Source organism: Octodon degus, unplaced genomic scaffold, assembly GCF_000260255.1.
Source record: "Octodon degus isolate 3935 unplaced genomic scaffold, OctDeg1.0 scaffold00011, whole genome shotgun sequence".
In the NCBI taxonomy this organism is placed as follows: Eukaryota; Metazoa; Chordata; class Mammalia; order Rodentia; family Octodontidae; genus Octodon; species Octodon degus.
Genome location: NW_004524587.1, coordinates 3254422 through 3271321, shown reverse-complemented (window position 1 = coordinate 3271321; position 16900 = coordinate 3254422). Strand labels below are relative to the sequence as shown.

The 16900-nt window shown below is 43.1% G+C and overlaps 1 protein-coding gene across 1 annotated transcript in view; it reads left to right on the top strand.

Moving 5' to 3' along the window:
• Positions 1-16900, top strand: part of Wwox (WW domain containing oxidoreductase) — a 961447-nt gene that overhangs the window by 295518 nt on the left and 649029 nt on the right. The window lies entirely within an intron of this gene.

Sequence of the window (16900 nt, the reverse complement as noted above, 5' to 3'; positions counted from 1 at the left end):
ATACTTCAGACCCAGAAAGGGGGAGTGAGGAGATACGGCACGTGCTCTCCACCTCGGGGGAGAGTTGGTAGCTCAAAATAGATGAGCAGAGCTCACTTCCAGGATCCCAGGGCTCGGGGGTTTCTCCATACGTCATTCTCATAACTGGCTAGGAGCAGATCACTCTGCACAGTGTGTTGTTTGATAATAATCATGTCTGTTAGAAATGGGGGTCTCAGCCTTGGCAAGGCACTTTGGGTTTTGGAGTTACGCTTCTTCCAACCAGAGTGTTGGTGACACAGTGATGTTATAATGATTGACAGTGATGAATAAAATATGTATCATAATGGACATGCAGTTTCTGCCGTAATTGCAACCCGGTAACTTGTCTGGGGCCCTGTGGCCCCATGTGGCTATTAAAGTTGTGAAAACTGGCCATACAATTGGGGAACTGAGCTTTTCATCTGGCTTTCTTTTCAGCTAGTTTTAACTTAGCCACATGGACCTAGGAGCTGCTATAGTGGAGGTCCCAGTTGCAGCACGCATCTCCCACAGAGCCTACTGTGTAGTAGGTGTGCAGCATGACTGTTGTCCTTGTGTATTGGTTCACAACAGGCTTTTCCAAAGTGTGGTTATTGCTGATGGATACAGCAATCACTGTGAGGCTTAAAGGAGTCCATAAATTGAGGTTCTAAAGAGGGTGTTGGGGGAGTAAGATGAGTCTATCTCTGATCTCAAAGGCCCGAGGAGAAGGTTACTGACAGGGTCAGAATGTATCTCGGTAGGAAGCCCTGCTCTGATGGCATCCAACTGCACGTCTGGTCTCTGTTCCTACATCATTGATACTATTGCACCTTTTGTATTTCACATTTTTTAAAAGATAAGCAAAAGCATTAGGTGGATTGTGGAATATGTATCTGAGTTTAGATTTTTGTTAAAATCCTCACTAATCTATTTATACATTTAGGTTCTTGCTGTCAATGTTCAGTCATTGGGGTCCATATTACTCAGCATATGAAGAGGTGAGACGGATGCTTTCGCCTCACTCGGCAAGCTCACAGCCAGTCACTCCTCGGTCCTATGCACCTGGGGCTCTGTGCTTCTAGAGAGGGAGAGCGGGAGTGTAGGTCTGGGCGGGGTCCCTTTCACTGGAGGGAAAACTGGGCTGCTTACACAGGTCACCCTCAAGCACTGTCCTCTGTAGGTGGCCTGCCACTGCTTCACTTGTGGAAGGCAGTTGTTGGGTGACAGTTACACTTCAGCCATGTGCATACAAGCTGTAGTTTGGACATACACCACACTCCTGTGTGTCCATTCCTACCCCATGTCAGGCTGGATTCCTCCATGAGCACAAAGAAGCTCAGCAGGGATGTCAGGCCCCGTTACCTGACGGCTCTTTCATGCTTATTAAGTGCTGTACCAAAGCTCCACCTACACTTCACCTTGGAGAAAGTGCTGTTCGAGTTCACTTTCCGTCCAGTGAGGTCAAGGAAAGCAGCCCCGCCCCACCTGGCTCGGGAGCCCCGTCTTCCCTTCTCCACTGCAGCCGGCTCCCTTAAGCATTAAACAGCAGTATTCTAATATCAACGTCCCTTCTTTATTTGCTGTGACTTGCTGTGACGACGATGATTTTAGTTACAGTAATTAGGTCACCCTTCATGGAGTCAGGCTATTTTAAGTGCCTCTTTAAGGAATATTGTTGCAGATCAGTAATTTTACAATTGGATGTTCTTGTGCAACTTTATTAAATGTAATCTGTCTTTTAAATGTTGCCCTTTTACAGTTATACATATCTAATTGTTGCTGTAAATGCATTATCACTTTGAAATTAATTAATTTTTCCATTTTGGCCGCCTGCAGTATAATAATCACTAATGAGAAACTCATAGGGATTAATTCTTAGCACAGCGACCCCTTCTGATCAAGCTGTGTCTCTGTCACCCTCTTCAAGGGATCCAGAGGCTAAGAAAGATGAACTGGGGATTTTGCGAGAAGAAATATTTATTCCCTCTCCCCATAATATATAATAAAATAGAAATAATGGATAAAAATGGAAATAGGGTTATTTTAAAATATGTTTCCAAAAAAGATGCAGGCTTCTTCAAAAGCAGCTGCCTCTGAAATACCTTAACGGAAATTTAGGTTTTGGGGCAGCATTCTCTAATCCAGTCGCTGCGTATGTGCGTTGTTTCCTTTCTTGTATCTCCGGCATCTTTTATGCAATTAAAATACTCAAAAATTATCTTCAGTGTGTGTTAATGTGTATTAGTTTCTCTAACCTGATGCATTGTGTGAGCTGGTGACCTAAGAGACAGGCTGGGGGCATGGGGAGGATTCTGACTGCCTCAGGTGTTGCATGCATGGTGGTTTTGGAATCCTCCATACTCCCATGTTTGATGCAACTCAACAGTTCAGGCCAGATGTCGCAGTGTTTTATATATCAGAGTCTGTGTTCCCATTTACTCTTCCTAATAGTTCTGCCGTACCAGATTACTTTTATTACTTTTTCAGTTGGAAAGCGCAGAGTTTACCCAGCTTGTTCAAGAACATTGAATTCCAGCTTTCAAAACCTTTGCAATTACTCCCAGGTCCGTTTGCTGTGTCGAATGTGCCACAGTGCCCCACCATATGCATCTAATTGTGCAGCTAAGCTTCCTTCGTGTGTCTGACAGCACCTTCATGAAATCCACCCGCATCTTTTTCCACATAAACTTTGAGTTCTGGTAAACAACGTTTTTGCCAGAGGCCGTTGGTCCAGGCCAGCGCTGTGTGGATCGGCATGTAAATTTGAAGCTGAGCACCGTCACGTGCCTCTTAGGGTGTTTTGTGCAACCAAATATTTGTGTTGGCAGGTAACAGGAGAAAGCATATCATGTGTTCGGGTAGCAAGAGCTTAGCAGATGTTTTAAGGAACTGCATTTTCAAATCATTTTACATATAAAAAGAAGGCTGGAGTTTGTAGAACTTCTGACACGATTGGGTTTCGCTTCCGGTGGATGTAAAGCCAGTCATTGTGCTGAGCTTTAACAGATGTGCAGCTACCCGGCTAATGGATGGACCTGCATTGCTAGTTCTGTTGCACAGTTATAAATTATAACTAGAAAAAGCACAAGATGTCATTCTTGTAACCTTCGGGAACGCCAAGCTGGGTAATTCTGCCCTTGAATAACCTGCAGCGGGGTGATTTATAGTCACACAATTTAAAACATAATGAATGAGATAATAGATGTTGATTTGTTCTTTAAATTAGTATTTTAGAAAAACACTTCTCCCCCCTGCCCGCTTTAAATACCTGCTGCTGACTACACTGTAGGTTCCATCAAGGACAAAACCTCTGTGTGGCTCTTTATTGGTGCTTGGATGCATCGTGCACAAGGCAGGGGCAGTCGTCTTTATTAATGCTGGAAGAAGGAAATGCAATTTGCAAAGTGGAGATTTCAGGACATTCTTCACTCTTCTAAGTATCCTGAGACTCTTGAATGAATGTAGAATTCTGTGGCTCCGTGGCTGTTGCACTCCGGGGTTGTTCGCACAGTGGACACTCAGGAGCCCTCTGTGGCTGGGCCACAGTGAGCTGTCCAGCAGCAGTTCCTGTGGTGGCCAGGCCCCGTTGGCACCCTGGGGGCACTGCCCACTCAGCCTCCAGTGTTCTTACTCTCCAGGCTTATCCGCAGCATTGGTTCTGTCCGTCATCTCTCATTTCGAAGCATAGGTTGAAAGTTTGTATTTTTTACTGAGTCCTGAGGCTCATGGGTATGGTAGGCTGCGCAAGAGCAAAGGATTTGAATCATGAGATCTGTGTATCCAAAGTTCAGTTTCTTCCTTCCTTTTTTATTGTATAATTTTGAAATGACTTTTTTTTTTAAATGACTTTTGAGGTTAACTTTACATATCAATTCATAGATTTTCATTATGAGTTATTAGCACTCACTTACAGGTAGGAGGAGTAATAAAGGTTTTGGATTTGTTGTTGTTGTTGTTTCATTAGTCCAGAAGCCCTGATGCAGCCAAGGGTGTTTGGCTTCTGTATGAGCAGTTCTTTATGATTGCTCTAGCTTCTCTTCATGCTTATAGGATGGCTGCAGCAGTGCCAGTCATTTCATCCTATATTGTAAAGTGTGAAGGCCACACAAAATGGTGGGTACCTTCTTTGCATGCCTCCCTCCAAAGAACTTTCCTCCGAGTTACTTTCCCTAAGTTTACACTGGCCAGACTTTGAGCCGTTTGTCCCTGACTCAGGTGCAAGGGAGTTTGGGAGAGCGGCAGCTGGCATCTGGTGCCTCTTTCCTGGGAGGTAAGCTCTGATGGCAAGGAAAGGCTCTAGCAGTGGCTTTGGAATAGGCACCTCTGTGTAGTTGTCAGATGGGAGCAGTGGGTTATTGGGTGGTGTGAGTGCAGGTTGGAATAGAACAGAGTCGCTGGCCTGCACTGGGTTCGTCCACTTGGGCAGCCTTGCCCCCAGCCTCCAGCGTACTCTTCTGGGGTCTAGAATATGCTCCCCCCTGTAGTCTTCGTCATTCTCTCCCCAGGCTTCAAAACTCCACGCCAACCCTACACCTCAAGGATGACCTCAAAGATGAGATCCAGTCTCTTCCTCTTGTGTTGTTACAAACACAGGGACCTAAAATACTAAGGAACCTGAACTGCACTCTGCGAATGACTGATGAAGGAATGAGCGAACGGAACGGAGGGCTCCCAGAATTTCTCTTTCATGACACTAAACACAACTGTAATTTTAAAAAGATAGTAATTGTAGTTTTGTATTTAATGTCTATATTCCTCTTTCTTCAAAGTAGTGCTTTTGGCTTCACAGTACTATACCCCGGTCCATACAGCAAGTTCTCAATAAATATTTGTATATGGATGAATGAAGACAAGTAGGTACTCCATAAATAATGGTCACTGGTGTATTTCTTGTTGTTAGTTTGAAGTACACAGGGGGTGGCAGCTTAGAATGTAAAAATGGAGAAATAATGCTGTTGGGAACTGCACAGAGGCATGGGGGCTGGGAGCTGGGGCAGGACCCCGGACCCCAGGTTCCAGTTCTTGTGCTGGAACCAGAAGTCCAGCCCAAGGAGTGAGTGCGGAGGGAAGAGCCATGGGTAAAGAGCAGCGAGGGGCAGGAGGGTTGGACCAGACCTAGAGCTACGCAGCAGCGCTTGGATCCGGGTCCCACTTCATCCCACCATAGCTCTTGGCAAGTTTCCGAGGTTGGTTAAGATTCCTGAGTAAAACTGAGATGTAGACCTTGCTCAGGGACTTGCGTTGATGGCAGAGGGCTACATGGCCATCTAGCACCTAGGACGTTATAGTAGAGGCTCAGTAAGATGGGCTTTTAATGGGGTTGTGATAGAAATTAAAGATTGTAAGTGTTCAGTGTGCTGGACATGGTAGCTACTCAATATTTATTATTATTTTTGTCTTCATATCTATTTTTCATCGGCTTTGTACATTTATAACTGACAAAATTGTACCTGTTTATAGTATACAATGTGATGTGTTGGTAGTGTTTGCATTATGGATTACCTCAGTTAAGCTAATTAGCATATCATTAATTCACAGTTACCGTTTATATGTGGGGATGTGGTGAGAATACTTAAGGTCTGCTCTCGGCAGTTTCCGAGCATATAAGGCATCATTGTTAGCTGTATTCACCATGTGATACAAAGGATCCCAAGAACATGCGCTGCTTAAATGAAACTTGGGACTTCTGACCAACATTTCTTTATTTTACTCCCTGCTACTGTGAAGGTAATCTTTGGTGTAGTGCAGATAGCAGTGAGATTGGTGTTTGTCTTTCTGTTCTGGCTCCTTGTCTAGGAGGAAACACCTTTCTACTTGCTGTGGCCGAAAGGTTGCTGGCTGATGTTGGTGCTCCAGAGAGGGTGCAGTGTTAGCCACAGGAGGGCGCTGTGTTGGCCACAGGGGATGGAGACTTGGAGCCCACAGGACTAGGTGACCTACAAGGGAAACCAAGGAAGGCTGGAGGAGGGGGGCAGGCAAGCTGGCTTCCAGGCCCCTTACGTTAAGCTCTCCTGGTTGCCTGTTTTGCCTGCATCAGCGACACACCTTAGCTTTGAGGGAAGATTGGCCCTTTCTTGTTAAAAACAAAGGAAAAGCCCTGTGAGGCTTCAGCATCTCAGCACTACAGCTTTTCCAGTTTGCTTTATAGTGTTTTAAGTCGGGCTCGGCCTTTGTTCCTGAATGAGTACCCGAGAGGGGAGCAAGTGACTATCTGGCCTTAATATGTGTGACAAATTATTTAATGAACATTTAACCAAGATTTGAAATTCCCTTAGCTTTATCTTCCTCGTTTCTTTTCTTCTCAGGGCCCGCTGGCATTTCAGTAATGCACTGCCTCTTTATAACTCTCTTTCTAGCTCTTTTATTACTTTTTTTTTCCACGTTAGTGGTGCCTTCTTTGATCCTCCTCCCTTTCAGTTTCCTTTTCTCCAATTTCATACTTCTTTCCAGTAATTTTTGGCCTCAGTGTAGTTTAGATATCGGAAGCCAGCGTGATTAAACAGATGCCAGGAGTTTGTGTTGCCCTGTGACTTTCTGGAATGTTCCTTCCATGAACATTAATTTCTGTATAACTCACCAGACACGTTGATTTTTCCCTGTGAGGTGAATAGTAATTCCTCCTTCCTACTTGTTATTACACTAAGATAAATCAGCTACAGCCACATCCTCAGGTTCCATGATTCCAAATGAAGGCTGCTCTTTGCACCTCGATCACCTTGGCTAATGAGATTTTAGGACTTACACATGTGTTTTCTGAGCAATTGTGTGTTTTCTATGTCCTTACCTTTTGGGGGCCTCAGTTTTCTTATGTCTTTGCTGAGTCAATTAACAAGATTTATTGTCTGTGGGTTTATAAAAACAGTTTAATTTGAAAGCAAACCAAAAGGGAAGACTAATATAAATTCACAGATTTTTTTTTTATTCTGCCAAATTTGGATAGAAAAGTAATCTTACTGCCAATAACCATTACCATTATTTCACAAAAGAGCAAGTATTTTACCACTAGATGTTGTACAGAGGACACAGTCTAGAACAAAGCAGCCTTGCAGTAGAATATATTTGATTTCGGGAAAAGCCCATTACTGGGTTGCTGTTTTAGTCCTTGTTGGAAATGGTGGCTTTTCCTTTGAGTGTGCCTGGCTCAGAGAACCCCAAAGGTACCATTTTCATCCCATAAGTCTAAACATCTTTTGGATCCCAGGTTTCAGACCTGCAACAAAGCTACCAGCCTGTCAGCTAATTGAGTATTGAATCAGGTGACCCCATTTGTGAAATGCAGACCCATGTAAGCACTTGACATACGGGAGTGAAGGCAACAGAATCTATGGTGTGTGTGTGTGTGTGTGTGTGTGTGTGTGTGTGTGTGTGTGTGTGTGTGTTTGTGTGTGTGTGTTTAATATGATACCATCTCTACTTTGAGAAAGGTTTTAGGTATTAGTGAGCAAACAAAAGTACTGGAGGGGGCCTGGCCGTAGCTCAGTTCTTTAAGTGGCTGCTTTGACAAAGCAGTCAGGCTCAGGTTGCTGTGGTTCGATCCCCACAACTCCAGCCATCCAAACCTGCCCTGAAGGCATTTGGAGCCAAAAAAAAAAAAAAATCCTTATTCCATTTAGGCCAGGGAGATGGCTCAGTAGGTTAAGTGTTTCCTTGGCAAGCACAAGGGCCCGTGTTCAATCCCTGGTTCCGCTAAAAAAAGAAAGTACTGGAAGTAGGGCTGGGCTTCAGTAAATTCGTCTGTGGACTGCGGAAGGCTTGGGCCAGGGCTTTCTGGTGTGCCTTCCTTCATGCATCCATTCCTTCATTTACAAGTAGTACCGAGCTCTGCCATGGGCCAAGGACTCAGCTAGAGGCAGAAAAAGAGCAAGGTCCCTGTGCTCACGAGGACCGTGTGCTGGGCAGGTGGATGATGAGCAGAGAAGTGAAAGAGAGAGCCCCTTGGACCTCAGCCTGGAAGTGCCTTTAACTTCTTTGACAAACTTTTTCCCAGTTCATCTTCAAAGAACGAAGGTGATCAATGTCAGTTAGAAAACAAACAAACAGAAATCAGGATTTCACAGCATTACTAATGTTTTTGGATGAGTCTATGCTTTGCTTGGAAAAATGGGCTGGAAAATTGGGCTAGGAAGTCCAAATTTATTATATATGGACTCATAATAAGCCTTATTTTCTTTCTTTGGATCTAGGATGAGGCTGAGAACAAAGCAGAAATGATAATAGCACGGATGTGTTTTTCTTCTTCCACTACAGTGAAAGGGTATCAGTAAGGATGCCGCAGAAAACTCCTCGATAGCCTCCCAGTTTATTGTAAGTGGCCATCTGGGCTGTAGTATAGTTGACACGGAGAAGCAGAGTTCTGTACATGTGCCAGCTCCACACCATGAATGAGTGTATTAGACACCATAACCATACACTGATAGGAAAGAACAAAAGCAATCTCAAAAGAGCATTTTGTCCTGGATAAAGTATTTTTTGATCTTTGGAGAGGAAGTGTGGTAGATGCCTGGCTTTAGAGCCTTTCCACTGGCCTGCTCTGTGTCCCTGACCAACTTCCTGAAGTGTCTGACCCTTGCCTGGCATTGCTGTGACATTGGCCACTGCCCAATTCAGGCCAGTACTTCTGAGGAGTGGAGATGGCGAGGCGGGAATGCCTGGAAACATTTGGTATTATTATTGTGATGACTTTGTTACTATCATTATTGATAGCATAATAATTGTTCATTGTGGGTTCATAAAAGTATGCATTAGGATATACTTTATCACTATGTGGTGATCACTGATTATAGAAATATATATATATATATATATATATATATATATAGATAGATAGATAGAGAGAGAGGGAGAGAGGGAGAGAGAGAGACTTTATTATTTTAGTGAAAAATCCCCACTAAAACAATGATACAAAATTTCAAAACAAGATAGTAGGAGAATAACAATAGTTAGTAACTTGCTTGTTGTTATCTCCAAGTAGTTTCTCAGATTAGCAGATATAGGCATAAAAAATTGATCAAATGACATGAGCACCAGCTGTCTTCCATGAACCAATAGAAATCAGTAGTATAGCATGTCTATACATGCACACGCAGGATAGTTAACGTTGCTGTTTATACTCACACGGGAGAGGCTCTGTGTCTTCTGCCCTCTTCGCTGTGTTGGTGTTCGTGGTGGCAGGATGTTTTATTTATTTTTCTTTTACTCTGTCCAGCATATTGCCTTACAGGAAAAAAGATGTTTTTAAATGAGCATTTTTCCTTTTTCATCTTCTTTTAAAATTGTATTCATTTTCTGTCAGTACGCATATGTTTGTAGCACATATGTGTGCATTCCTGTGCAGAGCAGGTACTTGCACGTAACACATCTTAATTGTTGTTGTTTTTTTTTTTTTTTTTAATCCCCTTCTGTCATGGTCTGAGGGGTTTTGCAAAGGGAACAATATAATATAAGACATATTTTATAATATTTTATAATGAATCACCCAAAGAATTATATACATACAAAAAGTCCAGGAAATCTATTCATACACTAAATACTAAAGAATCCAGGGCCAGGGAGATGGCTCAGTAGAATAAGTGAGTCCTTGGCAAGCGCAAGGGTCTGAGTTAAATCCCTGGTTCTGAAAAAAAAAAAAAAAGGAACCAGCTAAGGGCCTAGAGCGCATACAAGGCCTCCCACCAGGCAGCTGGAGGCCTCGAGCCCACGACAAAGCCTCATGCAGGCCCGCTTCACGGATCTGTGCCGGACAGGCCCAAGGGTCAGCGGTGGAAGCTAGAAGTCTGTGCCCGCAGGCGAGAGGACCTGCGCCAGCACACTGAAGGGTTTACACTGGAGCCAGGAAGCAACGCTCAGGGAAGCACCAGAGCTCCCCCAGAGGTGCCACAGCCATCCTCAGGGACGGTGAAGTCCCGAGCTCCTCCAGTGATGACGAAAGCTGAGTTCCCATCAGGAAAGCCAATGGGACAAGCTTCTCCATGAGGCTGAGCGGTGCACCATCTTCCCCTCCGGAGCCAGGAAGTGGTGCTCAAGATGTGGACTGGGAAAGCCAGCCTGATAGGGTCCTCCATCAGAACAGCCCAAGAGGACTAGTAGCTTCCAGCTGTTCCAGCAGCTTCTCCAACAGCGTCCCTAACAGCATGCTGACAACTTTTCCTGTTCTACTTTTATGCTGCTGGCAAATAACCTTCAGCTAGGTGTCCCGCACACAGCACCACGCCACTTTATTGCAGGTGGGTTGAAGGTGCTGACCACCAGGTAGAAGTCCACTATACCATCCCTTTTTCTCCCTTAGAAGTCAAAATATTTGAGATTATGGAAATCTCACCCTGTTAGGTTTGCTCTGCTCCTTAAAAGGTAATGTGCAGATGGAGTTTTCAGAAATCACAGAAGAAATTAGAAGTGCGAGAGTGTACGTATATCTGATTGCAGTGATAATAACAATGTATTAATTCTATGATAAGTTATTTCTTAAGTGTGTGCCATTCATTATTCATTTTCTGCTGAGCAATCATAGAAATTCGAGGAAATTGTTTTTGTCCTTTTAGAGATGAGGAAACTAAAGTAGGTTTTATGGTTTTGTTCGGTTTTGCTATTTTGTTTGACCCTGGTCTTGTTGTGTAGTCCAGGCTGGTCTTGAACTAGCTACGTATCTTGGGCTGGTGTGGAACTCATCATCCTTCAACCTTAGACTCTGAGTAGAATTACAGGCAGCACCACCATGCCTGGATGAAAACTGAAGTTTAGAGATGCTAAATCAGTGGCCTTCTGCCACTAGCTCGTAAGTGGTGGGGAAAGAATCCTGCCCAGGTTTACCAGGGGCCAACACGCATTTGTGCTTACTTCATCTGTGCAAGTAGATGTGTGCACAGGCGTGCATGCTGCTCACCCTTCTCAATCCAATGTTGTAAAGGTATGCATGAGCGCCAGAGAGGAGTGCAAGTGAACTTGTCCTTGAGAAAGGATGATGTTTGTGCAAGGTTGCGTTTCATGACCCTATGCAGCTGTCACTAGGAACTGGAAGAGGACTGGAGGGAAGGCACACTTTGTGCTACAGTGTTAGCGGCCAAGGAAAGCAGCAGACGCTACTAGAAGTTCCAGGACATGAGGCCCTGCTCTTCTGTCCCTAGTTCTTGCACTGAGAGTGATCTGTAGACAGATGATCTCTTCTGTCATGCTTTGTAAAGCTGATACACAAACTGACCATAGTCATTCAAAGTGGAGCAGGAGGGCTGGGGAGAGAGCTCAGCGGTCTAAGCACTTGCCTGGCAAGTGCAAGGACCCAGATTCGATCCCCAGTACTGCATGCCGCTCTCGCCCCGTGCTGTGCCAGCCACTGAGACCTGGCATGGTGGCGCATTCCTGCAATTCCAGTGTTGGGGAGGTTGAGTCATGAGGATCATTGTGAGCCTGAGTTGTAGTGAAACCCTGTACCCAATAGATAGATAGATAGATAGATAGATAGATAGATAGATAGATAGATAGATAACAAAATGGAGCAGGAAATAGTCCTGGTTTGAGTAACACAGGAAGGTACAAATTGACAATAACTTTGTGAGTTTGTTGTCTGGCATTTCATGACCGGTGAGCCTCTCATTTGACAACTTAGCCTGATACTTATTAACCCATGCTTTCTGTGGCGTGGGAACTGGGCATGGCTTAAGGATCTCTGCTTTGGGTTCTCACAGGCTGCAAGAGGCAAGAGTCATCTCAGGACCCCATGGCAACAGAGTCCTCCAAGCCCTGTCGTCTTCCCAGGACTACGTCTCTTGGGAGTCAGTAGTTTGAGGACTGTTTCTTGTGGTATCTGGGCACCTTGTGCTTTGGTCTCTCCCATGGCAGCTGGCTTTATGTCAGCCAGGAAGGAGAAAGACTTCACCTGCAAAGCGGGAGTCACAGACCTCTGGAACCTACCACCCAAGGGCCAGCTCCCCCCTGCTTTTGCCTTGTCCCCACTTGTTAGAAGTGAGTCATGGGGGCTGACCACGTTCACAGTGGTCTGAGGGCAGAGAAGCAGGCATTGCTGGGGGTCATCTTCCAGTCTGCCCACCTCCCTGTGCAAGTTGAGGTTCGTTTTGCTTTTCTGGGTCTTTCAGTGACAGCAGTCCCTGGCCCGACGCCTGAACTCTGCCCTCTGTGGTTCTCTTTGCCTTGGTCTGCTCCTGTGTGCGCCCCTTCTGTGCTCTGGTCTCCTTCTGGACTGAGAGAGCATCAAATGCATCTTTTAATTTTTATTTATATATTTATGCATTTCTGCTTCATGATGGGAGATGATTTAATCCTTTAATAAGGAAGCTTATGAGAAGTAAAAGAAGTGTGAGTCGCGTTTCCTGAAGTCATGTATCTGTCTTCACACTGCTTTAGTAGAGGTCCCCATGTGAATCAAGGGCTTGAATTTTGTTTTTATAGAAATTTATGTTGCTGAGATTGGATTTGAGTATCAAAAACTGGCCAGAGGCACCAGCCCTTTCTCTTTCTAGGTTGTGAACCTAGATAAGGCCCCTAAATCATTTTAAAACTCATGTAAAATAGGATTCTGTTTTATTTTCAGTATGCGTAGAACCTCTAGGATTTGTTATTTGGGTTTTTTTAAAAAAATAAAACTAGATGGTAAAAAGAATAAAAATCACCTTCCCCCTTTTTTTCCCCAGAAAAATGTGATAAAGATTGATTTTGAATACTAAGCTTGATCTTCATGTCATAAAACCACCCATGTCATAAAATACCTTATGTAGTAATATTCAAATTTCCCCTCTGAAATACCGAGCTCTTTTACCGAACTGGGCTATTTCTTTTTTTTTTTTCTTTTTTGACTTCTTCACATACCATCTTGTGTAGAATCTGTACTACTTTAAACATTTCATTCTTGAGTTTCATATGATAGGGTCTCTTTAATCATTTACATTCTGAAAAAAGAAAGTGAAATGTTCTTTAAGAAGCCAAAGTAATCCACGAGAATATATAGTGTTTGTTCAGCTGGATATCTTATTTATTTGAAGTACTGAGAGAAATCTCTTCTGACTGCTCAAAAAAGGAAAGGATAAACAGTGAGAGTATCCAAGTAATCTGAGCTAGAAAGTTCCCTATTTCAGAGAAAAGTTATAAAAAGTATATTTGGTAGATCCAAAACAAATACTGTACATCAACTACTGAGACTTGTATAATGTTTTCTTAGTATTCTCACTCTTTTAAAAGAAAGAAAGAGAACACTCTATAAAATCTGGGAACTTTAATTTTTTTTAATATATTTTCATATTCCTGGGCAGGTGAACAAAATAAGCCCCTTTTTTTTTTTTTTTTTGTCTTTTTAGAAGCCTTATATTGTGCTGTGTGTCATTTGTCTCTCTGCTAATTCTCTGTAACTATAAAAGACCAAGTAATGAAATTAGCATGCCTGACACCTCAGCACTAAGCCCGAGCAGATTTCCTATAAGAAAGACGTTAAGAAGATATGTGAAGTAGTGTAAATACAACATTTTCCAAAAGGATTAGATTCTGGGATATACCCTGTGATGAAAGTAATATAATTTTCTCCTCCTTTTTGTCCTTTGCATTCAAAAAAGCATTCCAGAGAGCTGGCGGACTTCCTGCGGATGCAAGAGGACCACACTGGGCTTGTGTGTGCTGGTGCCTGGGGGTGCGGGCAGTTCCTTCCCCGTGTGCTTCCCCCGTGTTACGTCCACCAGTGGCACGTTGCCTCACTGCAGGCCCAGTGCTCTGTTGGGCTCCTGCTGTACCCAGGGTGGAGGTCTTTTTGATCCAAAGCCAAAATGAAAACAAACACATAAAGGCAACTCACCTTCCCTAAGTCCACCCGACCAGTGCCCCACCCTGTTTCACTTTGTAATGTGAAGACCGGAAACACAGTTGAGGCCTCCCATCTCCCAGGGGGCAGACCAACGCCACCACCAGCTCACACTGTCTAGGGCACACTCTGTGGCACCCTCTGCTGAGTACCTTCCTTGTGCCAACCCATTTTTTTCTCGACTGTCCAGGGAAAGAGGTGGGAAAGGCATGTTTATCTCCGTTTGGTTCGAGAAGGGATTGATGTGGTGTAGCAGAAAAACTGTGAGTGGGCTTTCATGTTGAAGAAACCAAGGCCCGTCATGAATGCCTGTGCTCCAGGGGACCTGCCACCAGAGGAAAGTCACATCACCTCTCTCTGTTCATTTTCTTTTGCTCTGTAAAACAGACAGAAATCATCTAGTGTTTTTTAGTTGTTTAGGTTTAGGACACAGCTCAAACTTATAGGATATAGTAGAGGTTGGAAATGATTCATTTCTGTCATGTTCACCCAGTTAAGGCGGATTGTCCTGAAATCATTCTTATTTTTAAGGACACATAGAACAACTGCTAAGGGTGCTGGTTATTTCATGACTCCAGAACATCTGGAGTTGGGCCACAGCAGGTACGGCATCCCCGTTAACTCCAATTTTATTCAGAACCCTCGAGGAACTGTTGTAATCCTTCCATTTGGTAATGAAATTATATCATATGTGGTGGGAGCGCATAGTCTAACTTTGTCAATTTCCAAGCTGTATTCATTCTCTTAGTTACCATGTCATCTACCTTCAATTCTTCTTGACTCATGCATTTTATTCACTCTGGTCTCTGTTGTTGTTTCTCTGCAAGCATAACTCTCAGGATCTCTTATCAGTAGACCAAAATTAACTCTGTCTTTGTCTGTACTTCTGGACATATTTCTGTATTTTCCATGTTCAACAAAAGAGAGTACGTAGCATATTGGGAAATGACTATTCTAATAAATCTGCTCAGGTTTCAGAATTTTAGAAAGCATTTTGATAAATGCAATTTCCTTTTGATTTATATACTGGCCGCTGATTGCTATCAAGAAGCATACCAGCATCCAGATGGTAAATCTTTTAGTCAGCTACATGGGTGAGTACGCATGTCTACATGTAATCACAGCTCTTCAGGGACCTGGTACAAACATGGTTATTTTTTGTCTTTATCTGTGTATTTGCTAATTCTTTCCCTCTATGCCCAGTATTATCTGCCCATGAGCTACTGATATCTTCACTATATCTTTGTGAGAATTGTAGGTTTTTTATTCACTTCATTGAAGATGTTTTAATTTTTTTTATGTATTTGATACATTGTCTCACTCCGCAGCTCCTACTCACAGTGATCCTCCTGTTTTCAGCCTCCGCAGTGCTGAGATTACAGGCACCCACCACCACACCTGGTCTCTGGGGAGCCTCCTGGAGCCCAGGGGTGGGACCAGCACTGCATGTGGTGCTGGGAGATCGCACCCTGGTCCCTTCGCTAGCCTACGCAGGTGCTTAGGCCACTGAGCTATTGAAAATAGCTTGAAAATGTTTTAATGAAGACAGTAGGAGCTGGCAAAGGACAGATAAGGCCAGTCATTTCAACCCTGCCATTTTTATCCAGTGATTTTCTTTAAAAATATTCTATTCATGAGAAAAAGTATATCAACGTCATTTTTGTGGAAGTATAACATTGAGTGCCATTAAAATAATTATATACTTTAATTTTTAAACATAAAGATAATTAAACTTTTTTCTTCCTCTTTTTCTTTTTTTAAAAAAATTTTTAAAAATGTATTTTAGTAGGGGTCTACAGGGTCTGACTACACAGAGCAGACTCATGGTGATCCTCCTGTTTTTAGCCTCCCAAGTGCTGAGATTACAGGCACACACCACCATGCCCAGTCTCAATCGCAGTCTCAGTGTGCCCCAGGGGCGGGGCCAGCACAGCATGTTGGGGATCGAACCCTGATCTCAGCATCTACCTAAGCAGGCGCTTTAGTCTGCTGAGCTATCTGACTGGCCTTCTCTTTTCCTTTCTTTCTTCCTTTCCTTCTTCCTTCTTTCCTTTCCTATTCTCTTACATTTTTGTCTTAGGAATATATGATAGAGCTAGTATGGAACAATACTTTAATATAATTTAAATATTCCTTACTTTTCTTTTTCCTCCCTCCTCCCTCCCTCCACTCCCTCTTTTCCTTTCTTCCTTCTAAAGTTTCCTCATAAGCCATTTTTGCCTTATTTATTTTACAGTGCAGATTACCAGACTTTACAACTTTTCCATTGTGATTCTTCTCTAAGATTGAACAAATCTGTTTTATACCATATGGAGTAGTTGTTATCATAAAATTTTTGTGATGATTATTTCAGTAGGTAGCATATGCTATTAATTTGATGAAAGACCACCACTGATGTTTTAGAAATTCCTCAACAGTCCACTTCAGCATCCTTCAGTTTCTCATTTATCTGGGATTAGTTGCTGAACATAATGTTAATCAAACACTTCCTGACACTTCCAATCTCTTGGATTACTTTGGAAGCTTTGCCCTCTCTATATTAAGGCAGAGTAGATATTGATGATGGATCATAGTATCTTTTTTTTTTTTTAATTTAAGACAGGGTCTACAGGGTGTACAGGGTGTACAGGGTCTTACTACATACACTGGACTTTTAGTTATTTTTAAATGTTGGAATCCAATTCATATGTACTTGTTCATGTTTGTGTACGTGAGTTTATAATATGTCTATTTGTGTGGGTCTCCTTATGAAACAGTAGTCTTAACTGTGGGCAATATTTTCTGCTTTTTTTTTTCTTGATTGTATTTCATATTTTGAAGTCCCAATTGTAATCCACATTCCAGCATGTACTGTTGATTATGCCACCCCTCCCATGTCACTATCCTTGTGAGGATTGCTGTTCTAGAACTATTTGATCAGTTGAACCTTATTACTTAATCTGTTAAACCTTATTATTTGTTCCGTTAAACCTTCCTTGAGAACCTTGTATGTCAAGTGCGGACTCGCAGGGTGGCAGATTAAAAAATGAGCCCAATATTCTCCTTGCCTTCTGATGCCTACCTTTGAGGGGACAGAAACAGGAGAAATGTTAGAGTGAGGCG